The sequence below is a fragment of the Grampus griseus genome (genome assembly GCF_964374135.1).
Source record: "Grampus griseus genome assembly, chromosome: 3".
Lineage (NCBI taxonomy): Eukaryota > Metazoa > Chordata > Mammalia > Artiodactyla > Delphinidae > Grampus > Grampus griseus.
Genome location: NC_139019.1, coordinates 167,967,537 through 167,994,831, shown reverse-complemented (window position 1 = coordinate 167,994,831; position 27,295 = coordinate 167,967,537). Strand labels below are relative to the sequence as shown.

Here is a 27,295-nt window from a genome sequence, read left to right as displayed (position 1 = left end):
TCGGACCCTCATCTGCTTCTCTGTGTGTGTGTGTGCCTCCCCATCGCTCCGCTCATGCAAAATAAATCAACTTACTATTTGCAGAGCGGCAAAGCAGGCACCACGACAGAAATAAAGATCATCAGGATGATATTCTCAGCTGGTTAATGAAGCAGTCCTGCCGATGGTGTGCGGAGTCCCACACACACAATCCCCCTCAACCCTCAGTGCTCGGCCCATGGACGGGGAGGACGATGCTCCAAGACACACAGCTGCTCAGCGACAATGCTGAGACCGGACCCCAGGCTCTAGGACCAGGATCCTGCAGCCTCAACCCCCGGCCCCTTTCCTGGAAGAGAAATTTCTCCAAAGACATACAGGCGGCCAATAAGCCCACGAAAAGATGCTCAACACCATTAACCGCTAGGGAAGTACAAATCAAAACCACAAAATACTGCCTCACACCCACTAGGACGGCAATTATTTTAAAAAAGGAAAATAACAAGCCTTGGCAAGGATGTGGAGAAACCAGAATCCTGGTGCACTGCTAGCAGGAAGGTAAAATGGTGGTCCCTCTGGAAAAGTGTATGAAAGTTCCTCAGAATGCTGAATACAGAGTAACTGCATGACCCACATATCCCCCCTAGATGTATACCCCAAAGAAATGAAAATACACATTCACATAAAAACTTGTATGCCTGGGCTTCCCTGGTGGCGCAGTGGTTGAGAGTCCGCCTGCCGATGCAGGGGACACGGGTTCGTGCCCCGGTCCGGGAAGATCCCACATGCCGCGGAGCGGCTGGGCCCGTGAGCCATGGCCGCTGAGCCTGCGCGTTCGGAGCCTGTGCTCCGCAACGGGAGAGGCCACAGCAGTGAGAGGCCCGCGTAACGCAAAAAAAAAAAAGCAAAAAAACCCAAAAAACTTGTACGCCTATATCCACAGCAGCATCACTCACAATAGTCAAAAAGCAGAAACAAACCCAAGTGTCCATCAACAGGTGAATGGATAAACATATTGTGGTCCATCCATGTAACAGAATGGTATCCAGCCACAAAAAGGAATGAAGCACTGACACGTTACCACGTGGATGAACCTCAAAAACACGATGCTCAGTGAGAGAAGCCAGACACAAAAGGCCGTGCAGTGTGTGATTCCATTTACACGAAGCGTCCAGAACAGGCATATCCAGAGACAGAGTGGCTTCATGGTTGCCAGGGGCTGGGGGAGGGGAACGTGGAAACTAACTGCAAATAGGGATGAAGTTTCCTTCTGGAATGATGAGACCGTCCTGGGAACTAGAAAACTGTGATGACTGCACGACACTGTGAACACGCTAAAACCACCAAATTCGTGTGCTTTAAAAAGGGTGAATTTCCTGGTATGTGAATTACACCCCAATTTTTTAAAGTGCTATCCGTGGAGAAAGAAAACTAGGAGTACAGGGAGCCAGTGGCAGCCTCTCAGCAGTGCACAGGAGGTGAGGAAGGAGGGCAGGTTCGGCAGGGCTCAGGAAGGAGGGGCAGGGCAGCTGAGCCCTCTCGCTGGCACTTCCCGGGCTGGCTTCTCTTTGCCCCTTCCTCCTGCGGTGGTGCACCAGGGCCCCGGCCGCCCCGCCATCCCTGGGCAGATGGCGCGTGGTGAGCTGGTGATGCAGGGAGCGGCAGCCTGGCTGGCCACACGCCCGCTTCTGAACAAAGGGGACAGGAGTGAGGTCCTGCAGTTGCACTTAGACGACTCTGTCCCCCCATCCAGGCCACAAAGGTAGAAGGTGCATCTGTCACGCGATGGAGCCGCAGACCCTGCCCTCCAGGAGCTGCCAGGCCTTCTCAAGCCAACCTGACGCCACCGACACCGACCCGGCCCCTCCCCTGGCCCCTGGCCCCAGGAAGAATAGGTTTCTACCTCGCCCATCTGCACGAGACTTGGAAATCAGTCCCCTTGTCCAAGGTGGACAGTGACCTAGTTTGAGGCGATGAGATAAGGGAGGTCAGCCTAGGGAGGGCTTTCCTTTCCAAATCAAAAAAGTGCAAGAAAGTCTCAGCATTTCTCTTCTTCCTGCCTAACTGTGAGACAGTACACGGTACACCTGCAGGCCGGCATCAGCCACGGCACAAGTGTGGAGGGAAGCCGAGAGCACCCCAGGCGGGCAGCCCTAGTGCCACAGAGCTGCTGCCTCCCACTTCTTGTTAAGGAAGAGAAAGCAGCCCCTGGTAACCACTGTTACGCCCCTCCATGCAGCCAGTGCCCCTCCTCTGTGTCCACCCATATGGAGGCATTTGTCACACTGGGTGTGTGTCCCCACCAAGCTGGGAACCCCTGGAGGCAGCAGCTGTGGGGACTCCTGTCCTGCACCCCCCTCCCCAGGTGCTGGCCCTGGGGAGGCGCTCCATATTCGCCAAAAGAATGAAATGTGACCACTGCTGGAGAGGGGCCTGACCCAACAGTGGGGGCGGGGAGGGGCCAGGAAGGGCCCATGGAGGCTGTGACAGGCTTGGAGAGCAGCTAGAGGGTGCACAGAAGCATCACAGGCCACAGTGTCCTCTCTGGGACCCTGAGAGCCCACGTGGCTGCAGCTGGAGGGGAGGGTGGACAGCAGTGGCAGCAGGGGACCCAGAGAGAAGGGCCCTGGCCGCCACTGAGAGGGTGAGCCTCATCCTGGGGGCAGAGGGCTCTACGGGGGTTGAGGCTGGGGAAGAGAGAGCACAGATTCGTGTGCTGGGGAATAAACAGCCTCTGGCCGGCAGAACGTCTGTCGAGACTGGGAGCAGGGCCTGAAACTGGCAAACAAAGGAGGCGGGTGGAAGCGAGCGTTTGTCCCGCTTTCCCACTAGGTAAACACACAGACGATAAGAGGGGTAAATGGCACAAACGTATCCCGGCTACTACAGGAAGAAGGAACAAGATTACCACCCATCTGTGACTCCTGACAGGTCGGTCACCCAGGCGCTGTCTGTTAACCCTGCCAACCTCACCAGCACGGACTCCCTTCCCGGGAAGACCTCACCTCCAGATTCAAGTGCACGTTGTCAGGGAAGACACAGATCAGGAGACTGCTAAATGCAGACACCACGGGGACGAAAGCAGCAACAAGGCAGACAGTACCAAACTCTACGGGACAAATGACGCAGCTTCTCCAACAAATAAAGTGCAAAGAAACAAAACAAAAAAAAAAAAGAAAAAGAAGGCAGAAGGAGAATCTATAGATTCAAAGAGACTTAGGAGACAACCGCCTGAATGACAATGTGCAGGTCCAGCCAAGATCCTGATTCAGACAGGAAAGATCTTTAGGCTGGGGATTAAAAAATCGATAATTTGCAGGCGTGACACTGGTACTGTTACACTACTAGAAAGCAGCCCTGGGACTTCCTTGGTGGCGTAGTGGTTAAGAATCCACCTGCCAATGCAGGGGATACAGGTTCGAGCCCTGGTCCAGGAAGATCCCACATGCCACTGAGCAGCTAAGCCCGTGTGCTGCAACTACTGAGCCTGCGCTCTAGAGCCCGCAAGCCACAACTACTGAGCCCGCGAGCCACAACTACTGAAGCCCGTCCGCCTAGAGCCCGCGCTCTGCAACGAGAGAAGCCACCGCAATGAAGAGCAGCCCCCGCTCACAGCAACTAGAGAAAGCCCGTGCGCAGCAACGAGGACCCAACGTAGCCAAAAGTAAATTAATTGATTTTTTTAAAAAAAGAAAGAAAAAAATAAGAAGCAGCCCTTATCTTTTAGAGCCACAGTCTGAAGCGCTGACACGTGAAATGATGATGCCTGGGATCTGCTCCAAGATGACGCAGGCAGGAGGCGGCAGGCCACAGACAGCTCCCAGGGGCCCATCCCATCACCCCGTCCACTCCTGCAGGTGCTTCCAACTTTCCCCGGTCACCTTCCGAGTGGACATAGGGCAGTGAGGCTACAGGCTAGGAGGAGGAACTCGGCTGAGGGCAACTGTGTGTCAGCAAGGGGAGGTCAGCAGACAGCTGGCTGTCCCCCTTGCAGGGCACAGGGTCAGGCTGGGCCTGGGGTTCGTCTCTCCCTGCACAAGGCCTGCCCTCCTGAGCCTCGGCTTCCTTACCTGTAAAGGTGGGAGGATGAGCTACAGCCACAGGGCTCAGCTCTGCGCCATCAAGAGACGGAAACCACTGTTTTCACCAGGAAGAAGCGGAGGCTTGACGAGGGCACGTGGAGATGCAGCCCATACATGGGACCCCCGCTGCCAAACTTGGGCGCCCGAGGCTCAGAACCAGGACTTCCTCTTGCCTCTGCCCTCTCTGGGTGACACCCCCTCACCCACCCCACCCCCCACCAGCCGCAGCCTGGTGGTGCAGCTGCAAGGCTGGTCCAGCCACTCCCCCAGTCCCTGGCCCCTCAGCCAGCCCCTCCTCGTCTCCTCTGGACCACTCGCTGCCCCTACCACCCAGGTGCTTCTGCTGCGGCCTCCTCTCAACCCATGGAGTTTGAACCGGCTCCTGGCTCATCCCCAACCCACTCCTTTAAAGCCCGCCAATGGCTTCCCTCCGAGGGCCTCCTCTGACCATCATCCCCAATCACAGCCTTTGTCACGGTCCACAGGATGCATGTCTGTTTTCTGTCCACCACGCTTCTGGACAAAGGGATCCCTTCTGTTCCTATGGGGCAGCGCTGAGCAAGCACCCATGTATGCTGAATGTACCCATGTGCTCGTCTGTCCTACAGAAACTTCACGGGTGCCCGCCATGTGCCCACAGCACGACCAGGGCTGAGGAGGGTCTCCAGTGTCCTGAAGCCCTCAGGGCAGCAGCGATGCTGCCATGACGCCCACTGCTCTGTAACATAACTCCGTGGAGTGTCCCTGAGGCCAGGCACTCTTCCAAGCACAGGTGCTCTTACTGTCCCCATTTCACAGATGAATAAACTGAACCAGAGGCAGAGCACACACCCAGTGCCAAGAGGCCGGTCAGCAGGGAGCCAGGACGCCCTCCAGGCAGGCGGTATCCTCTGGAACCCCTGGCTCTTGGAGCATTTCTCACACCCACACAAACCAAACAGGGCAACGCGCTGGCCCGAGACAGCGCCCAGGAGGAGTTCTCTGGGATGCCCAGGTGAGCGGTGAGGAGCAGAGCCAGGGAGTGGCATGTGGGCTGGGCAGGGGCCTCCCCCAGCACCCAGCATGTGCCCCAGCGCACACTGATGATCAGAGCTCCCTCGGGACAAGACCTGGGGCCTGAGAGGCTTAGGAACTTCCAAGAGGGTGGCGGACCACTTCCTGCCCAGCCCCCAGGAAACCAGCCTCCTGAGAAAGCCAAGAGGCAGGCAGCACTACGGCACCCCAAGAGCCAGCAGCACACTAGGTGAGGGGTGGCCAAGTTCAAGGTGTGCAGGGTAGCAATCCCAAGAGTAACTAACATACTTAGTCATTCCAGTGGGACCCCTGGACCCTCGGGATCCCGAGGCCGGCCTCAGGGGTTCTCAGGCCAGGCCCTGGGCCACTGGCCACTGGCCAGCATCCCTCTCTAGCCTCAGCAAACTAAGATGCGGAGGAACTGGCCAAACTGGTGTCAGCGCCCAAAGCCGGCAGCACACACATCTGTCCACTGCATGGGGAGTGCGGGCCACGGGGCCTGTCCGGGCCAGCAGCCCCCAGCCCTGGGCCGGCTGACTGAAGTTCTGCATTGGGCCCCATCCACCACCTCAGAACCCACCCCCGGGGCCATCTCCAGGGCCCCCCTCTGCTGCAGCTGGCAGGGCTGGCCCAGAGGACCTCCAGGTCAAATGGAAGGCTCCCGCAGCCTCACTAGCCGAGGAGGACCCCTGGTTCCTGAGGACCCTGGGGCTGTATCCTCTGCCCTCCCTGGTCCCTCGGGCCTGTTCCACGTTCCCTGTGAGAGGCCCCGGGGTTCGCATATGCTGAGCTTAAAGGACAACCAGGTAAACCTGAATCTGACCATGGCTCTAGACCTAACTGGCAGTTTACAGGGCTGTAGTCAGCAACATCCCTATGGGACCACAATACAGCGTCTGAAAGTGCTTTGCAAGGGAGAGAAAGGGAGAGAGAAAGATTTAAAGACGCTTAAGAGACACAGCAATCAGTAGCAACGTACTGACTTTATTTGAATCCTGATGTGAACGAATTATTTAAAATATATATACGTGAGACAGGGAAACTCTGATATTATTGGATATTTGACAATATTAAAGAATTACTGATTTATTAATTTCTAGATTTGATAATACTGTTTTAGGTTTGTTTGTTTTGTTTTGTTTTTAAAGAGTCTTATCTTTTTTTTTTTTTTTTTTGCGGTATGCGGGCCTCTAACTGTTGTGGTCTCTCCCGTTGCGGAGCACAGGCTCCGGACGCGCAGGCTCAGCGGCCATGGCTCACAGGCCCAGCCGCTCCGCGGCATGCGGGATCTTCCCAGACCGGGGCACGAACCCGTGTCCCCTGCATCGGCAGGCGGACTCTCAACCACTGCGCCACCAGGGAAGCCCAAGAGTCTTATCTTTTATAGACACGGGCTGAAACATTTACAGAGTAGAAAAAAATAGGATGCCTAGCACCTGATTCAAGACATGCTGGGTTACATAGCAGAAACTAACACACAACGATGCTCCAATAAAGATGTTAAAAAGAAAGAAAAAGAAAAAGAAAGACATGCTGGGAGCAGAGATGAGAACAGCACCGCCTGCAGGTGAGTAAGTGCTGAAGCTGGGTGGTGGGCGCTATGTGGTGGTTTGCTCTGCTGCCCTCTCTACTTCTGCATCTGTTTCTTGGTTTTCTATATTTAAAAGTTTAAATATACACTCCTAGCACCCCCAGCCTTCCCCACAGCTCCGCATTCGAGCATCTACTGACTACCTACGTGGGCTGCCTGTATCCTGGTACTGGGGACAAGGGTGCAGGCAGGCCCGCGGCCACCCTCCCACTGTCCCCAAGATCCTCCGTGGCCGCAGGTTTACGTCTCCCCCATCCCCCCGCCCCTGCCGCCGCCCTGCCGCCAGCAGTCCTGCCAGCCCTCCCTGGGGTCAGGCGCCAGGCGGCAGGTTTTACTCAGCGCCTTATTTCATCCTGCAAAAGCTCTGAGAGTTAGTCACTGCTCTCACTGCCCCTCGGGCAAGGAAACTGAGGTTTTGCGGCATTTAATCAACTGCCAATGCTACACGGAACCAATAAAGGCCGGACACCGGGTCGGCACACCACAGCCTCGGGCGTGTGCAGACCCCGCGCTTCTGTGCACTCAGCTCCTCCGGCCTGGCCCGCGGGTCCCCAGCCCAGGCCGACCAGAACGGGGCTTCCAGGCGGCAGGAGAGAATCGCAGACCGCCCGGGAGACACAGCGAGGGAAGCAACGCCTGAAATCCCACTGCCAGGATCGAGTCTACCCGCCTAGTAAACAAGTGTTCAGGGAGGGCCACTGAGGCAGCCCGCAGGAGTGACGGTGGCCCTCAGCCGGGGAGGGCAGGTCCATGATGGCTGGTCTAAGCTGAGGGGCTCGCTAAGCAGACAGCGCGAAGAACTCGGCAGAGCTGTGGGTACCAGCACAGCAGGGTCCACAGATATTCAGTTTGAAATTGCATCTCTCTCTCTCTCTCTCCCTCCCCCTCCCCCCCACTCACTCAAACACATACACACAGAAGATGATGTTGTTTCTGGAAGGTGACTTACAGTGGTGACAGTGGCCACTTCAAGGAAACAGGCTGGAGAGGAGACCCGGATTCCTCGCAGCCTCCACATATCACCTTTGCAGTTAGAAGTACGAGAAAAAACTTTTAAAAAGCATTAAGGAAAGCAGTGCAATGTGGGCTGAAAACCGTGGGCTTTGGGGTCTTGAGACCTCCCGGGTGTCACACCGTTGCCTTGCTGTGTGGCACTGGACCCGCCACTCCACCTCTCTGAGCCTCGGTGAGAGGAGGAAATAAACCCCCAGGGTTCTGGGTGCACAAGGGAAGGCAGGAGGAGCGGCTGTGACTAGCTGGTAGCACAGCATGGGCAGCAGCTGTCAGGCGGCCCAGGAGGCCAGGAGGCCGCCCCGCGGGTGACCTCGGTGCCTGCCAGGGCCGGCTGCACGAGGCACAGTCACTGCAGTGCTGCGGGAGACAGCCAGAGAGGCAAACCACCGAGATGCCAGTTAGGATGGCCCGGCTGGAGGTCAGGGGTGCCAGGGACATTCTCTTTCCTTGAAAATGTACCTCTGACATCTGAACATAATGGTGCATGCCCACTGAGGGAGGCTCAGACAGAACACAGTGACCCAGGGGGCAGACTCCGGAGCCCGCTGGCTCCTGCACTTGCTGGGGACATCGAGCAGGTGACATCATGCAGGTGACACCACCAGTTCCTGCTCCAGCTTCCTCACCTGTGAAATGAAGTAACAGACCCCAGAAACGCTGGTCATCATTCCACAACGACGTGGACAAGCTCCAAGCCCTGCTGCCCGTGGAGGAAAGCAAGAGCAAACCCACAAATCCAGGACAGGGGGAAAGCCCACTGCTCTAGAGCAAAGCCTCACTCACACACGAAATGTAAAACCCACGGGGGAACGGCTGGAGACACACACCACCACTCACCCCTTAGGAGCAAAGAAGCTGGGGGACGGAGACATGGAAAGGGAAGAGTTTCGCTTTTTTTTTGCTCTGCATGCTTCAGTGTCGTCTGAATTTTGGGTAACCTATATTCTGAATATATCAGTGTATTGATAATCAATTAGAAATTAAAACAAGGTAGCAGAAAGGCAAAGACTACAATTTAAAGAGCTTTGTATGGAAACAAATACTTTTATGCTTAAAGTTAGCTTCTATTATCTGGAGCCCTAACAATGGTTAGGCCCCAAGCGAACACCAAAAAGGGTGAGAAAGGAGCCAGCAATACGAACACACACGTAAAATGGCAATCTGGCAAGGAAACCTGGAACAAAACAGACAAAAAAGAAGAAAGGGTGAGGCGTCCTGGGACGAGCCCATGAGTGCTTGGAGCCCAAGGGACCCAGGCTTCGCTGGTCTCCTCCCTGGACCTCACTGCCCCCCATCTAAGACCGCCCCCATCCCCAGTGCTGTCAAGACAAAGAGACACAAGAGCCAGGTATGCAAAAACGCGGATCAGCTCAACCTGGGACTGAGGCTGCCGGAGCCGAGGCTCCATCCAGGAGAGCACCCGGGCTGATGTGGAAAAGCCCCTCCCACTGCCTGCACCCCCCTCACTTTGGGGGGCGACAGTGCAAACGGCTCGGTTACACAAGTGGGTCAGGCCGCACCTCTTCTCTCACTCATTCGCTCTTTCAAGGCGTGCCTCTCCGGGGCTCCACACCCACCCTCTAGGAAATGCAGATGCTTCTGGGGTCCCACACGGAGGAGTAGAGGGATGCTACAGAGAAAGATGAACCGAGGCACAGCTGGCCGGCATCCACGCGGCCTGTCACAACTTGGCAGCCCCTGACCTCTTCCCTGGTCTCCTCCCATCTTGTCCCCTCTGTCCTGGCTCCTCGGGGATCCACCAGTGGGGCCGACCCCCCCGTTGCTTCGACCAGCAACTGTCCCCGGTGCAGAGCAGCCGAGGGCTGCCCGCCCCCTGAACCCAGCAAGGCCCCAGAGAGCCTGGGAGCCGAGGGGTGTGCGGGGCTGGTGGTCCCACCAGGGGCGAGGGCCTAATCACTCAAGACCCACTCTCGCCCGCCATCTCAACCCACACTGAGGGCAAGTGGGGAAAGCCCGACCTGCCGCCACCAGCAAGCCAGGCACCCAGAGCCGCTTCTGCCCAGGGGGGCTGAGGACCTGGGGGCCAGAGCACCACCCACAACATGTCGCTGGTTCTGCCACGCTGCCCACACTGTCGTCCCCCCAGCACAAGTCAGCGGGAACGTCAACGACGAGGCCTCTGAGGGCTTCCGGCTCAGAAGCCGGCCTCGCTGTTTCAACTTACTTTAAAACAAACAAACAAAAAATCCTTTCTGAATAAAACCACGCAAAATTCCTAATAAAACGTACCAAGACGCCCCTTCTGTGACTTCAGCTAACGGCATCTGAGAAAAGTCACGTTAAGTCAGTGATGGTGAGCGCTCAGTGTCCAACAAGAGCTTGCTGGGGGCGGGGTGGAGGGCAGGGAGGATGTCCAATATTAGCAGAAGCCACCAGAGTAAACTTCTTCACGTTCTGCATTTCTGAAAATCGGGCTGTGTCCTGAAGTCAGCAGGCACCCAGGATGTGTTCTCTTTCTCCTCCCGAAGTGTGTCATTAAGCGGACGGTACATCTCACAATGAAGGGGGGCAGAGACCAGAGGAAACAGGGCCAAGGTCAGCTTCGGGGAAGTTTTCACAGCCCAAATGGCCCAGCTGAGGGCTCCACACCCATGTGTGCCCAGGCCAGCGTTCACTCCCTAACAGACGTCTGCAGGGCACAAGCGAGGGCCGCCGGCCCGACGTGGGATATGACAGAGCAGGTGTCTCTGAACTCAGATGACCTCTCATCCCCACCCTGCCACTGACCCTCTTCTCTCCTCTTGGTCTCACCAATCACTCCAAGCCAGAAACTCAGGACTAAGGGGCAACCAGCTTTAATTTGAAAAAGAAAAAAATGAGATCAGCTCGTCCGCACCTGCTCCCACCCGAGACCAAGCCCCCATGTCCCCCTTCACGTGGATACTTCAGGGCCCCTGAGCCCTAGACACCGACCCTGCTTCCCCAGGACACGGACAAGTACTTCCCGCTTGTCAGCCACTGAGTTATTCCCAGGAAGGCCTGGGCCAGGTCTGCCCAGTCATGTGACCGTGCTGCCACCAGACAACCTGGGACAGGCCCGGGAGAGGCGCCTCACCGCGGAGTCTGAGGCCAAGGCCGAAAGATCTCGCGAGCAAAGAGGCAGATGGACCCAGAGGGGTCAGAGGGATCGAACCCTCGCTGAGGGGCTAGAGCACACCCACCTGCCGCGCACGGGCCTGAGGGGTCTTTTACACAGCGAGCGTGACCGCATCACACACAACCGGGCTGATCTCTCCAATGCCCCCCAACGCTCTCGCCCCTCCCACCCCGGCCTGCCTTTGAACCCGCGTGGCCCCAACCCTCACCAGGAAGAGTGTCTTCCCATCCGCTGTGTCCCGCGGACTCCCACCCACCCGCAAGGCTCTGAGTAAGCCTGGCTTCCTAAGGGAAACCTTTCTCGGCACCTCCCCCCCGCCCCCTTCTAAGTGGGTCCCTGCGACGCGCTGGCAGCACTGAGGACTGGTGCTGACCTCGCTGCCCTCATCCCTGCTTGTCCAGCACCTCTTGCGCTGTCGGTCTGGGCGCTCCACCAGACGTGGGACCGGATCCACTTTGGTCCTCATTGTGTCCTAGACTCGGTAAATATCTGTTGCTTGAATAAATCAATGAAACTGCAGCAAAAACAAAACAAAAACACCCCCAAAACAGGAGAAAAGCAATTCCCCCTCCTCACTGTAAATAAATAAACTTTTCTAAAAACCCTCAACTGCAAAGAATAAATGACAATGGCATCGCCTTCTAGATACCATCTTCCTACAGGCAATTTCCTTCTGCCTCTTTAAACAGCTGTTTCCGAACACGCTGCCAGTGGGTGGCCTGCAAAAACAAAACTCATGGGTTTTTAGATTCCCTTCGCCAGACCCAAAGTACAAGCCATTAAAGAAAAAACAATGATAAACTGGGCTATCAAAACGTAAAACTTTTGCTGGGCAAAAGATACTGTTAAAGAGAATGAAAAGACAAACCACAGGCTTGGAGAAAATATTTATAAATCATGTACCACATAAAGAACTTGTATCCAGAGTATATAAAGAACTATTCAAACTCAACAATAAGAAAAAAACTAACCCAATTAAAAAAAAAAAAGACAAAAATTCTGAACACTCACTTCACTTCTCCAAAGAAAATATATGAGTTGCAAATAAATACATGACAAGATGCTTAAGTGTCATCAGCCATCAGGGAAATGCAAATCAGAATCTAATGAGACACTACTTCACGCCCACCAGGATGGCTGTAATCAGAGAGACAGAAAGTGTGGGCCGGGATGTGGGGACATTGGAACCTCGGACGTTGTTGGTGCGAAGGTAAAATGGGGCAGCTGCTATGCCACACAGTCTGGCAGCCACTCAGAAAGTTAAACACAGCATTACCGAAAGACCCAGCGATGCCATTCTTAGGTATATGCCCAAGAGAAATGAAAACATATAGGCTCAGAAAAACTTGTTCACAAAACAGCTAACAGGTGGAAACACCCCAAACGCCCATCAGCCGATGAATGGATACACAAAAGGTGATCCACTCTGAATGGAAGATATTCAGCCACAAGAAGGAATGAAGCACTGACACATGCTACAACATGGATGAACCTTGAAAACATTACACTAAATAAAAGAAGCCAGTCACAAAAGGCCACAGAGTGTGTGATTTTATTTATGTGAAACATCCAGAACAGGCAAATCCACAGAGACAGAGAGTGGATTAATGGTTGCCAGGGGCTGTGGAGGCGGGAATGGGGAGTGACTGCTAATGGGGACGGGGTTTCTTTTGGGGTGATGGAAATGTTCTGGAATTCGTGGTGATGGTTGCACTGTATGTTTTTAGCTCTGAATATGCTAAAAACCAATGAAATGTACAGTCAAATGGATGAATTATATTGTATATAAATTATATCTCAATAAAGCTACTGAAGAGAGCTACCACTGTCTGCCCATTAGAAAGGCAAAATGGGGGACTTCCTTGGCGGTCCAGTGGTTAGGACTTTGCCTTCTATTGCAGGGAGTGTGGGTTTGATCCTGGTCAGGGAGCTAAGATCCCACATGCCTCCCGGCCAAAAAACCAAAACATAAAAAAGAAGCAATATCATAACAAATTCAATGAAGACTTAAAAAAAAAAAAAAAAGGCAACAGAGCTTATCAAGTGCTGGCGAGAACACAGGGCAGCAAGACCCTCCTCCACTGCTGGTGAGGGTGCCAAGTGGTAGCCACTTCAGATGGCAGTGGGCAGTTTCTCATAAAGTCCAACCTACCGGTACGGTGTCACCCGGCAACCCCCCTCCTGGGTATTTACCCAAGGGGACTGAAAACTTACATCCACACAAAAAACTGTCTGCAAACGTTTAGGGCAACTTTCTTCATAATCACCAAAAACTGGAAACAACCCAGATGTCCTTCAACCAGCAAATGGATAAACAAATGCAGCATTATCCACACAACAACGAGGAATGAACTATTCATTCATGTGACAACACGGATGAATCTTAAGTGCATCTCACCAAGTGAAAGAAACCAGACACAAAGGGCTACATATTGTAGGAGTCTATTTATGTGACATTCTGGAAAAGGCAAAACTCTAAGGATGGAAAACAGATGAGTGTTTTTGAGGGACTGAGGGTGGGGGGAGGAGCTGACTTCAAAGGGACAGCGGGAGGGGGTCTGGGGAGGAGCGAAGGGTTCTGTGTGGTGACGCTGTGGTGGATGCATGACTCTATCATGTCAAAACCCAGAATGAACTTCACTGAAGACAAATTAAAATGGTGATAATAATAATAACCAGATGAGTGGGGAAAGGGAACCCCAGACAGAGCGCAGACAATGACTAATGAATCTAACTGTATACACACGAATGACACAACCATACCAGCAACGATGGAGGAAAGGAGCTGCAACAAAGAACTTTTCACTGGATCCTGGAAGGCTGAAGACAGAAACTGCATGCAGACACCGTTACTTTACTTCTCACAGGAATATGGCTTAGAGATTCTGAAACTACTTTCCAGATACACTAAGGTTAAACAAATAAGCAAGTACATTGCAGGTAAGGAGAGCCAGGTGTCTCCCTGCAGAGAAAGAAGTTAAAATCAGCAAGGGTGGGGGTGAGTGGTGTTCGAGTGAACTTGGTGGCGCTGGACTGGAGGTGGAGGCAGAGGCATGAACTGATGTTTACTTTTGTGTTTACATATACAGACAGCATCGGGATGAGCACAGGCGGGGCGGTTAGTATACATGCATACACTTCTCAGATCTGCCCTCTGAGGGGCCTAAAAGCAGTGACGCCCCAGGAGCAACGAACACGCTTTGCTCCCAGATCTAGGTTTTTAAACACCCTTCTCTAATAAAAGGGACCAAGGCTCCTTGGATAAAGGGCTGATTCTAGGGCTGGTGCAGGGGAAAAAACCAAGATAAGCTTGGAGCACCTTGTGGTGCCAGAAAGCGAGGAAGCACCCCAAAAAGCACAGAAACATGATGCAAAGGCCCAGGGGCCAACCTGAGGGAGTCCCCACCCACCAGAGTGAGAACAGTTTGAACCACCAAACAAGTAACGATAGGCCTGGATTATAACCCCCCCAAAACCCCACAAAGATTCATGAATCCATACTGATATAAATAAAGGGCTGAATAAATAAATAAACGCAGAAGGGACAACTACCTTACAGAACAATTCCAGCTAATAAATGTAGAAGGAATGAGTGAAATGGAAATCACCATAGATGGATGCCAAAACTAGTGGATGAAGCTTAAAAAAAAACAAGTGATCTGCATAGTTTCAAAGTATCTCCCCCAAATAGATATTAGTTACTGTGGTGTATTTAACTCTGCCCACCAGGATGTGGAGCTTAATTTTTCTGCCCTTGAGTGAGGGCTGGCCATAAGCGACTGACTTCTAACAGTATGGAAAGGGACAGATAGTAATTTCACAGGAGAGACTGGCAGATGCCCCTTAACCAGATCAAGGTAACAACCCTAGTAATAAGTCAAGTTGGTATCAGGTCCACCCTACTATGAGGTAATGATGGGGGTGGGGCATGGTGGGGGTGGGTAGGGTGGGCTCCTCACCTCTGTGGTCTTCTTACCAAAACCTACAACCCCAGCCTAATCATGAAAAAACAAAACCAAGTTGGGGAGCATTCTTCAAAATGCCTAGCTAGTATATTTAAAAAACATCAAGGTCATGAAAGATAAGACTAAGAAATTGTCACAGACGGAAGGAGGCAAAAAAGGAGACACAACCACTAAATGCAAGGTAGGGTCCTGGATGGATTCCAGAACAGAAACGGGGAAATCCAAATGAAGCCTAGTAACAGGAAGTACTGCACTAATGTTAATGTCTTTGTTTTGATCACGCACGGTGGTCACATAAGATGTTAACACTAGGGACAGCTGGATGTGGGGCAGAGAGGAACTCTCTGTATGATCTTTGCAACTCTTCTGTGTTTCTAAAGTTATTTCAGAATTAAAAGTTAAAAAAAAATTCGTGACGATGAGCCAGTCCTTCCTGGTTGGGTTACTCAAGACACCTTTATGCACACTTGGAGCAACTTGGGTTTGCAAAGCTACCTCTTTCTTTGACTGTGAACGTTATGGAACCTAAAGACATATCAAGTCCTTCCAATAAAATCTTGTGTCCAAACTTAGATGTGCAGTAAGTGTAAAGCCAAATTTCAAAGACTTAGTATTTTTTAAAAGGAATATAAAACAGCTTGCTAATATTAAAGTACTGACTACACATGTTGAAATGCTAATATTTTGGATATATTGGGTTAAATAAGTTACAGTACTAAAATTATTTCACCTGTTTCTTGTAACCTTTTTTAATGTGGCCACTAAAAAGTTTCGAGTTACATACGTGGCTTACATATCTCTACTGGACAGCCAGGGCACAAGATATAATTCACTTGTTGGAACAAGAAGGGCTTCAAGGACCTCAGGACACTTCTGGGACAACGATATCTATCAAGGGAGCATTTCAGCAAGACTCTGTTCATTCAGTTGGTCCTAGGATACTTTACTCATCCTGGACACGCTGTCTTGTCCAGGCATGCTCTCTCAGGCCACAACCAACACCCCAGATCACTTTCCAAAGGAACAACTTAGCCACAGCTCGTAGGGTTTTCTGGGTCACATGTGATCAGAGGGTGACCATCTGGATCCCCCTGGACGAGTTCAAGCTCCCAACCCAGAGAAGTTCACATCACACATTCATTCTGCCCAGCAAATTCTGTCAGCATCTAAAAGCGGGCACCTATCCAGGATTCCCAAAGAACTCTTACAACTCAACAACCAAAAAAACTACCCAATTCAAAACTGGGCAAAGGACATGAACAGACATGTCTTCAAAGACGATATACAAATGGCCAAAAAGCACATGAAAAGATGCTCGGCATCGTTAGGCACTAGGGAAATGCAAATCAAAACCACAATGAGATGCACTTCACACCCACTAGAGATTGTGTGAGGGTTATAGGAGCTATTTGTAAAATGCCTAACACAGCCCCTGGCCTATTATCATTCAATACTTTTCTCCCAAGTATAAAATTATCTGAGGTGTAACAATATTATAAGTAATATTGCTCAATAATTATTATATCTCCATAAGTGTAGAAGGAGCATATGAAAAACGCTCAACAAACTAGAAATAGAAGCCACAGATGAAAAGCCCACAGCAAACACCACACTCAACAGTGAAAGACTGAAAGCTTTCCTCTAAGATCAGGAACAAGGCAAGGATGCCCGCTTTCACCACTTTTATACAACACCTAGGAAGTAATAGCCAGAGCATTAGGCAAGAAAAAGAAAAAAAAAAAAGGAAGAAAAGAAGAGAGGCATACAAATTGGAAAGGAGATAGTAAAATTACCTCTTATTGAAGCTGACATAATCTCACACATAGAAAATCCTAGATTACACACACAGACACAAAACTGTTAGAATTAATAAATTAGCAAAGTTACAAGATACAATAACACACACAAAAAAATCAGCTGCAGTTCTATACACTAACAACGAACAGTGTGAAAAGGAAATTAAGAAAACAATTCCACCTACAACAGCATCAAAAAGAATAAAATACTTAGAGATTAACCAAGGAAGTAAAGATTTGTACAATGAAAACTATAAAACATTGCCGAAAGAAATTAGACATAAATGAAAAAATACTCCATGCTCATGAATTCAGAAGACTTCATATTGTTAAAATGTCAAACTCCCTAAAGCAATCTAGGGATTCAATGCAATCCTGATCAAAATACCATTGACAGGGCTTCCCTGGTGGCGCAGTGGTTGGGGGTCCGCCTGCCGATGCAGGGGACACGGGTTCGTGCCCCGGTCCGGGGAGATCCCACATGCCGCGGAGTGGCTGGGCCCGTGAGCCATGGCCGCTGAGCCTGCACGTCCGGAGCCTGTGCTCCGCAACGGAAGAGGCCACAACAGTGAGAGGCCCGCGTACCAAAAAAAAAAAAAAAACCATTGACTTTTTTTTTTTTGCAGAAATATAAAAATTTACCCTAAAATTCATATGGAACTTCAAGGGACCTCAAATAGCCAAAAAAATCTTTAAAAATAAGAACAAACTTGGAAAACTCACACTTCCTGACTTCAAAATTTACTACAAAATAGGGAGCCCAGAAATAAACCCACACATTTATGGTCAATTAATCTATGACAAAGGAGGCAAGCATATACAATGGAGAGAAGACAGTCTCTTCAATTAAGTGATGCTGGGAAAACTGGAGAGCTACATGTGAAAGAATGAAATTAGAACGTTCTGTAACACCACATACAAAAATAAACTCAAAATGGATTAAAGACCTAAATGTAAGACTGTAAACCATAAAACTCCTAGAGGAAAACAGGCTGAACACTCTTTAACATAAATTGTAGCAATATTTTTTTGATGTCTCCTGAAGCAAAGGAAATAATAGCAAAACTAAACAAATGGGACCTAATTAAACTTAAAAGCTATTGCACAACAAAGGAAGCCATCGACAAAGACAATCTACTGAATGGGAGAAGATATTTGCAAATGATATGACTGATAACGGGTTAATAGCCAAAATACATAAATAGCTCATACCACTCAACATCAGAAAAACAAACAATTAAAAAATGGGCAGAAGACCTGAGTGGACATTTTTCCAAAGGGGACATGCAGATGGCCAACAGGCACAGGAAAAGGTGCTCAACAACATTAATCATCAGAGAAACGCAAATTAAAACCACAATGAGATAGCACCTCACCCATCAGAATGGCTATCATCAAAAAGAACACAAATAACAAATGTTGGCAACAATGTGAAGAAAAAGCAACACTTGTGCACTGTTGGTGGGAATGTAACTTGGTACAGCTGCTGTGGAAAACAGAATGGAGGTTTCCTAAGAAACTAAAAATAGAACTTCCATATGACCCAGCAATTCCACTCCTGGGTATATATCTGAAAAAAAAATAAAAACACTAATTTGAAAAGATACGGCAGCAGTATTTACAACTGCCAAGATACGGAAGCAACCTAAGTGTCCATCAACAGATGAATGGATAAAGAAGATGTGGTATACACACACACACACACACACACACACACCATGGAATACTACTTAACCATAAAAAAGAATAAAATTTTGCCATTTGCAACAACATGGATGGACTTGGAGGGTATTACGCTAAATGAAATAAGACAAACACTGTATGATACTACTCATATGTGGAATCTGAAAAATAAAACAAACTAGTGAATATAACAAAAAGGAAACAGACTCACAGATATAGAGAACAAACTAGTGGTTACCAGTAAGGAGAGTGAAGAGGGGAGGGGCAAGATAGGGGTGGGGGTTAAGAGGTACAAAACAAGCTATGAAGATACATTATACAACACAGGAAAAATAGTCAATACTTTATAATAACTATAAATGGAGTGTAACCTTTAAAAATTGTGAATCATTACGTTGTACACTTGTAACTTATTTAATATTGTACATCAACTATACTTCAATTAAAAAAATGTTTTTTAAACACTACGAAGCTATGGTAATTGAAACAGTGTGGTACTGGTCATAAAGACAGATATACGGACCAATGAAATAGACTAGAAAGCCCAGAAATAAACCCTCATATATGTGGTCAAATGATTTTCAACAGGGCATCAAGACCATTCAACAGGAAAATGACAGTCTTCTCAACAAATGGTGTTAGGAAAACTGGATATGCACGTCCAAAAGAATGAAGTTCAACCCTTACCTAACACTGTATCTGAAAATTCATTCAATATGGACCAAACACCTAAATGTAAGAGCCAAAGCTATAAAATTCTTAGAAGAAAACATAGGGCAAAAGCTTCACAATACTGGATTTGATAATGATTTCTTGGATATGACACCAAAGGTACAGGCAAGAAAAGGAGAAACAGACAAACTGGACTTCATGAAAATTAAAAACGTTTATTCATCAAAGTACATGACCAACAGAGTGAAAAGGCAACCTACAAAAAGGAAGTAAATACTTACAAATCATATATGTGATAATGGATTATTACCCAAAATATATGGAGAACTCATAAAACTCAACAACAAAACAAAACCAAACAACCCAATTCAAAAATAGGCAAAGGACTCAAATAGATATCTTTCCAAAGAAGATATACAAATGCCCAATAAGCACATGAAAAGATGCTCAACATCACTAATCATTAGAAGCAGCAAATCAAAACCACAATGAAGGAATTCCCGGGCGGTCCAGTGGTTAGGACACGCTGCATTCATGGCCGAGGGCCTGGGTTCAGTCCCTGGTCAGGGAACTAAGATCCCACGAGCCGTGCAGTGTGGCCAAACAACAACCACAAGGAGATACCACCTCACACATTACTATTGATGCTATCAAAAAAAAAAAAAAAAAAAAGAGAGAGAGAGAGAGAAAGGAACAAGTGTTGACAAGGATGTGGAGAAACGGGGAACCCTTCTGTACTGCTGGTGAGAATGTAAAATGGTACAGCTGCTGTGGGAAACAGCATGGTGGTTCCTCAAAATATTAAAATAGATTTACTATATCTATAATCCAGCAATTCTACTTCTGGGTATGTATCCAAAAGAACTGAAAGCCCACAACACTGTAAATCAACTATACTTCAATAAAAAAATTAAAAGAATTGAAAGCATGGTCTCAAAGAGATATTTGTATATTCATGTTCACAGCAGCATTATTCCCAGTAGCTAAAACACAGAAGCAACCCAAGTGTCCAAGATAGATGAATGGATAAGCAAAATGTGGTATATCCATACAATGGAATATCGTTCAGCCTTAAAAAGGAATGAAACAATGACACACACTACAATGTGGATGAACCTTGAAAACGTTGTGAATACAAAGGACAAATATTGTATGATTTCACTCACGTGAAGTACCCATAATAGGCAAATTCACAGAGACAGAAAGTAGAATAGAAGACTGAGGGTAGGAGAGGTTATTATTTAATTGGTACAGTTTTATTTGGGATGATCAAAAAGTTCTGGAAACAGATAGCAGTGATGGCTGCACAACACTGTGCATATTCTTTTCTTTTTTTTTTTTTACTTTTTTGGTGAATTTTTTATTGTGATAAAATATATGTAACATGATACTTAACATTTTAACCATTTTCAAGTGTACAATTCAGTGGCATTAAGTATATTCACGATGTTGTGCAACCACTGTCACTATCCATTTCCAGAAATTTCTCATCATCCAAAATGAAAACTGTGTACCCATTAAACATAACTCCCCCAGTCCCTGGTAACCACTATTCTACTTTCTGTCTCTGTGAATTTGCCTATTCTAGATACTTTATACAAGTGGAAGAACATAATATTTGGCCTTTTGTGTCTGGCTTATTTCACATCGTGTGTATTCTTAATGCCACTGAATTATACATCTAAAAATGGCTAAAACGATAAATATGTTACTGACACAGATACACCACAAGCCACACATGACAAAATCAAGCTGAGCTACATCAAAATCAAGAACTTCTGCTCTTTGCAGGACACTAAGAGACTGAGAGACTGAAAAGACAAGCCATAGATGAAGAAAATATCTGCAAAAGGAAGGTTTGATAAAGGACTGATATCCACAATATCACTATTATACAATCGATATATTATACACTCTATCACAGTTATACACTCAATAGTAACAAAATAGACATCCCAATTTTTAAAAATGGTCAGACACTTTGAACAGACACCTCATCAAAGAAGTTAAAGGCAAATAAGCTATGAAAATACGCTCAATGCCATAAATCATTAGGGAAAAGTCCAGAACCAGATGGTTTCACTGGTAAACGCTACCAAACATTCTAAGAATTAACAACAATTCTACTCAAACTTTTGCAAAAATAGAAGAGGAAGGAACACTGCCTAACACATTCTATGAAGTCATAATTATTACCCTGATACCACAGCCAGACAAAAATACAAGAAAACTACTGATCAATATTCCTTGTGAATATAAAATTCTCAAAAAAATACTAGCAAACCGAATCCAACAGCACATTAAAAAAGATTATATACATAACCAAGGGGAAATTTATCCCAGGAATGCAGGAGTGGTTCAATCATTGTTAATATACCACATTAATAAAATAAAGGAAAAAAACCCACATGATTATCTCAACAGAGGCAGAAAGAGTTTGAAAAAATGTTATGCCCTTTCATGAAAACACTCAGTAAACTAGGAATAAAAGGGGACTTCCTTAACCTGATAGAGGGCATTTATGCAAAAAACCACTGCTAACATCATACTCAGTGGTAAAAGACTGAACATTTTCCCTCAAAGATCAGGAACAAACTAAGAAAGACCACTTTCATCATTACTATTCAACACTGTATTGAAGTCCTAGCCAGATCAATGAGGCAAGAAAAAGAAAAAAGGCATCCAAACTGAGAAGAAAAAAGTAAAACTATCTCCATTTGCAGGTATCTTTTATGTAGAAAATCCCAAAGAAGCCACAAAAAATTACTAAAGATAATAAACAGATTCAGTAAAGTTGCAGGGTACAAGATCAACACACACAAAAATCAGTTATGTTTCTATATACCAGCAATGAACATTCCAAAAGGAAATTAAGGAAACAATTCCATTTACAATAGCATGCAACAGAGTAAAATATCTAGGAATAAATTTAACCAAGAAAGTAAAATACTTGTACACTGCAAAGTACAAAATGTTTCTGAAAGAAATTAAAGAAGACCTAATCAAACGGAAAGACATCTGTGTTCTTGATTGGAAGACTTCAATATTGTTACGACGTAATGTCTCCAAAGTATTTACAGATTCAATGCAATCTGTATCAAAATTTCAGTGGCCTTTTTTGCAAAAATGGAAAAGCCAAGTGTCAAATTCATATGTAATCCCAAGAGGCCCACAAAAACCAAAATCATATTAAAAAAAACAAACAAAAACCCCCAAAGTTGGAGGACCCACATATCCTGATTTCAAAACTTTCTACAAAACTACAGTAATCAAAACAGTACGGTACTAGTATAAGGACAGACATAAAGACCAATGGAATAGAGAGTCCAGAAATAAAACCAACCATACATGGCCAGTTGATATTCAACAAGGATGCTAAAGCCATTCCACAGGGGAAAACAATCTCTTCAACAAATGGTGCGGGGACAACAGAACGATCACATGCAGAAGAATGAAGTTAGACCCTACCTCATCCCACACACAAAAATTAACTCAAAATGGGTCAACTATCTAAACATAAGAACTAAAACTAGTATAGGGAAACATAGGGGTAAATCTTCATGACCTCAGATTTGGCAATGGAGTCTGAGATTTGACACCAAAAGTGTAACAGAAGAAGAAAAGTAGATAACTTGAGCTTCATAAAAATTAAAAACTTCTGTGTATCAAAGAACATTATCAGAATGTGACAAAAACCCAAAGAATGGCAGAAAACATTTGCAGATCACACATGCAGTAAGAGTTTAATACCCAGAATATATTAAAAACTCTTACAACAATTAAAAAAATAAATATTAAAAAAACGGGCGAAAGATGTATACAGCCATTTCTCCAAAGATACATATATGGCCAACAGCAGGTGAGATGTTCAACACCACTGTCATTAAGGAAATGCAAATCAAAACCTCAACGTGATACCACTTCACACCCACTTCGATGGCTACCACAAAACAAAAACAGGAAATAACAAGCACTGTTGAGGATGGGGAGAAATAGGAACTCTCCTACATTGCTGGTGGGAATATGTAGAGAAGAGTTTGCCAGGTCCTCAAAAAAGTTAAACACAGAATTACCACATGACCCAGCAATTCCACTTCTAGGCATACGCTCCACAAAACTGGAGACTGGAACGCAAACATGTACACGTCCACGCACGTCCACAGCAGCATGAGTCACAGCAGCGAGCAGGCGGAAACAGCCCAGACGTCTACAAACAGACGAGTGGATAAACAAACTGTGGCAGAGTGGATCTTCAATATTCGTGCGTTCCCTGTTTCTGTATTCAGCTACTCACTAAAATTACCTATAAACCCAAAATCAGTCCTCGTGGCTTTCGTGTCCACTTGCAGACAGGCACCGAGTGGTGAGAAAGCAGCTGGCTGCAGGCTCGTCCCCGGCTGCTGTGAAACAAGCTGCACTCGGCCTTCCTGTGCAGTTCTCACACTGAACGAGTGGCCTTTTCACCACGTATGTAGTGCCATCTTTACCAAATTTTTATGCTTCTGCCATCTGAAATGGCCCCAAGCACAGTGCTGAAGTGCTGTCTAGGGTTCCCAAGCCCAGGAGGGCTGTGATGTGCCTTACAGAGAAAATATGTCTGCTGGACAAGCTTGGTTCAGGCATGAATGACGGTGCCTGGGCTGCGAGTTCAATGTTAGTGAATCAACAGTGTACAGTAAATAAGGAGGTTTCAAACAGAAGCACTCAGGAAACAAGGTTATGTATCCACCAGTTGACAACACTGTGACCAGAGGCTCGCAGGAACTTAACCCTTTAGGCCCCCTGTAGCAACCCTTCAGTTTTCACTAACTCAATGTTCCTGGTGACCTTACAGAGAGCATAGCTACTTCGAGTAACGAGAATCGACTGTATATGCGTGTGTACCTCCATACCGTGGAATACTTCAATCAGCCATAAAAAGGGATGAAGTACTGGCACATGCTACAACTTGAATGAACCTCGAAAACACTATGCTAAGTGAAAGAAGCCACTCACAAAAAGACACGTTGTATGATTCGTTTTGTATGAAATACCCAGAATAGGCAATCCATAGACGGAAAGCAGATTAGAGGCTCCCGAAGATGAGGGTCGGGGGGACGGGGAGACGAAAAATTTGAAACTGGAGAGGCAGTGGCTGCATAACATTATGAATGCATTAAATGCCACTGAACTGTACACTGTAAAACGCTTAACTGCACGTTACGTGAATTTCACCTCAATAAAAATTTTATTTTACAATTGTGGCATCATAGAAAGATATCTGGCATTTGTCCTCAGTTCCCGGTCTTGGAATTTCCTGAGTGACGGGGTGACAGGAGCGTCTTTTGTTCTACCGAGGCGGCTCTTGGTGGGTCCCTAGATGGTTTCAGGATGGGACTGGTCCCCAGAAAGACCAAGTCTTGATTAGAAGCTCATCCCCCCTCCCGACCTCCAAGCTCCGGGGAGGGGGAGGGCTGGAGATTGAGTCAGTCAGCAGTGGCCAATGACTGACTCATGCCTACACAACGAAGCCTCCATAAAACCCCTCAACATGGGGTTCGGAGACCTCAAGGAGGGCAGGTGAGCGTGGAGGTGCCAGGAGGGCGGTGCATGGGCCCTCTGCCTCTCTCCCACCTGGCTATTCCTGAATTACATCCCATACACTAAACCGGAAACAGGGAGTAAAATGCTGATCGGAGTTTTGTGAGCTGTCAGCAAATTCCAGAACCTGAGGGGGCTGTGGGAACCCCCGATGGATAGCTGATCCATCAGAAGTACAGGAGGCGCAGCGCAGACCTGTGGCTGTCGTCTGAACTGGGGACAGCCCTGTGGGGCTGACCCCTGACCTGCAGGTCTGCGCTAATTCAAGTGGCTAGTGTCAGAAGCGAACTGAACTGCTGGGCACTCCAGTGGTGCCTGGAGAATCAGAGCCAGAGGAGAGGTGCTGGGAAGGACACCGTGCATTTGGAGTCAGAAGCATGTGAGTAAAAACTGCTCAACGGACGTCCTCGGTGGCGCAGTGGCTAAAGACTCCGTGCTCCCAATGCAGGGGGCCCGGTTTCCACCCCTGGTCAGGGAATTAGGTCCCACATGCCGCAACTAAGAGCCCATGTGCGGCAACTAAAGATCCCACATGCCACAACTAAGACCCAGCGCAGCCACATAAATAAATAAATATTTTAAAAGTATTAAAAAAAGAAGACACAGAGATTACTTTTATTAAGTCAGACAGACCCACCCCCCACACTGCTTCTTTTTTTCGCTTGGGGGAAAGGAGGGCTTTATCTGTAAAAGAACATCCTGCCAACAGGTCAAACGGAACGTGGCCTCAGATTAAGTTTTAGCGCCAAACACCACATAACACAGAATTTCTCCAGCTAGCGCCACTGAGGCTAGAACGCCTCACGCTCACACGAGAAAACATCCCGCGCCTGAGAAAGTGTCCTTTCTGCTCTGGGTGCAGATCCCCCCACTGTCCGGAGAGGCCACATGTCATCCTGGGGCCTGAAGGCCTCAGAGGCCGCCTGCTCCACTCACCCCGCTCACCCAGGTGGACCCAGCAGTGACATCAACGACACACGTGGATGAAGCCCTTACTCTGTGCTGGGTACCGGGCCACACGCTAGCTTCCATCACTCTGAATCTTCCCAACAGCCTGAGAAGCAGACACAATTAGGAATCCATCTCGTGGACAGAGAAACTGGGGCCAAGAGAAGTGGGCTGTCCACAGTTGCCCCGCCTCTTCTTAGCAGGACAAAGACCAGCTCACCTTACTGACAGCTGGACAGTAAGGCAGGGCTGAAAGCCAACCGCAGCCCTTGCCTATGGCAGGGGGGAAAAGTCACCAGCAGACGCTCTCACGATGTCCCTGGTTCACATGCATCCCACGCCTACAGAAGCTGCTTTTGCCATGAACCAGCACTCACTTTTCCCCACACGTCCCTCAACAGGGACCCACATTTAGACAACAGCTGTACCACACGATACATAAAACAATACTGTCCCTGTCACCCAGAAGCAAGTAAACAACAGAATTCATGAGGAGCTGTCATCCCGGGTCACGCCTGTCTCGGGTATTGAAGCAATGGGTGTGCCTGTGTGAACACACGCTCTGCTGGCCCAAACCCCAGCTCTGCCAATCATGGTGCAGCCCTGACCACACAACCGGGCATCCAGGCGCCCCTTCATCCAGACTGGGGAGATCACCATCCTCTGGGGCCTGTCCGGGTACTAAGTAATAAGCACCGCTCAGCAGAGCGCCTGGCACAGCACACACACCCCACAGGACCTGTGACAGGACCTGCACCCCTTCCCGCTATGGGCCTTGCAGCGCAGGGCTGCCCGCTACAGCCCTGAGGGCAACGCCCCCACCAGGAACAGAGGATTCTAGTAACAGGATGCAGGGCACAGGAGAGCACCTAGCACTTATCCTGAGAAAGGGCTCACGGGGCCACGCCGGACCCAGCACCCAACCCTGCAGATACCAAGGCACCCACAGCTCAGCGCTCCCTCCCAATGGACTCGCTCTGTCTCCTCAACCACTCAGAGGGGCTACAATCAGCATCCTGTTTGCACAGCTTCCCCATGGGGGGCCCCAGGACTCACCCCAGCACTGGCACCCCGCCCCACGTGGACGCCCCCTTCTCCACGCTCCCGGGGCAGCAGGAGGCCTCCCTGAGCATGGTCCCTAAGCTGCAGGGCGCCAGGCCCCTCAGGGTGCAGTATCCATCCCCCACCCATGCGGACAGGCTGGGCTCTCCTCTCAACAGTGGCCAGTCACCGGGACTCTCAGGCCTCGACGCCCAGAGAGCCTCGGGATGACCCACAGGCCCCGCCGCCAAATCCCGCTGAGCCGCACCCGCTGAGATGTCCCTTGGTGCTCAGGGGGCCGCGGGTGCCCACCTGAGCTCCACCCCAGAGGCCTCTGACGCCACGGGCTCTCAGAACAAGGGGCTCGTTAAGTGAGTGGTGGCACCCTCGGGCCCCCCAGGGGGATGTCCTTCCTGAAAGATGGCAGAGCCGCCCACAGCCAGTCTGGCTGGACTTGTGGAGGAGCAGCAGCCAGCCGGCCACCTTGGAGCCAGCGAAGGGCACTGCTGGCCGCTTGGTGGCACCTGTGAGGATCAGCAGAGGCACGCTGCCAGGGAGGCAACTGTTAAATGTTGGTTACTGGGCTCAAAAAAAAAAAAAAAAGCTATGGCCTGAATGTGTCCCCCCCCAATTCCTATGCTGACTCCCACCCCCCACGTGATGGTGCTGGGAGGGGCTTAAGTCACGAGAATGGAGCCCTTGGGAATGGGATTAACACTTCCAGAAAGAGCCCCTAGGCCCCTCACCGCTTCCACCCTGTGAAGGCACAGCGAGAAGCCTGTGACCCAGAGGATGGAGGACAGCCCTCAGCC

The 27,295-nt window shown here is 48.8% G+C and overlaps 1 protein-coding gene across 1 annotated transcript in view; it reads right to left on the bottom strand.

The window, feature by feature from the left end:
* The window catches only part of MLLT1 (MLLT1 super elongation complex subunit), a 64,552-nt gene that overhangs the window by 18,544 nt on the left and 18,713 nt on the right, over positions 1 to 27,295 (bottom strand). The gene's annotated exons all lie outside the window — the stretch shown is intronic.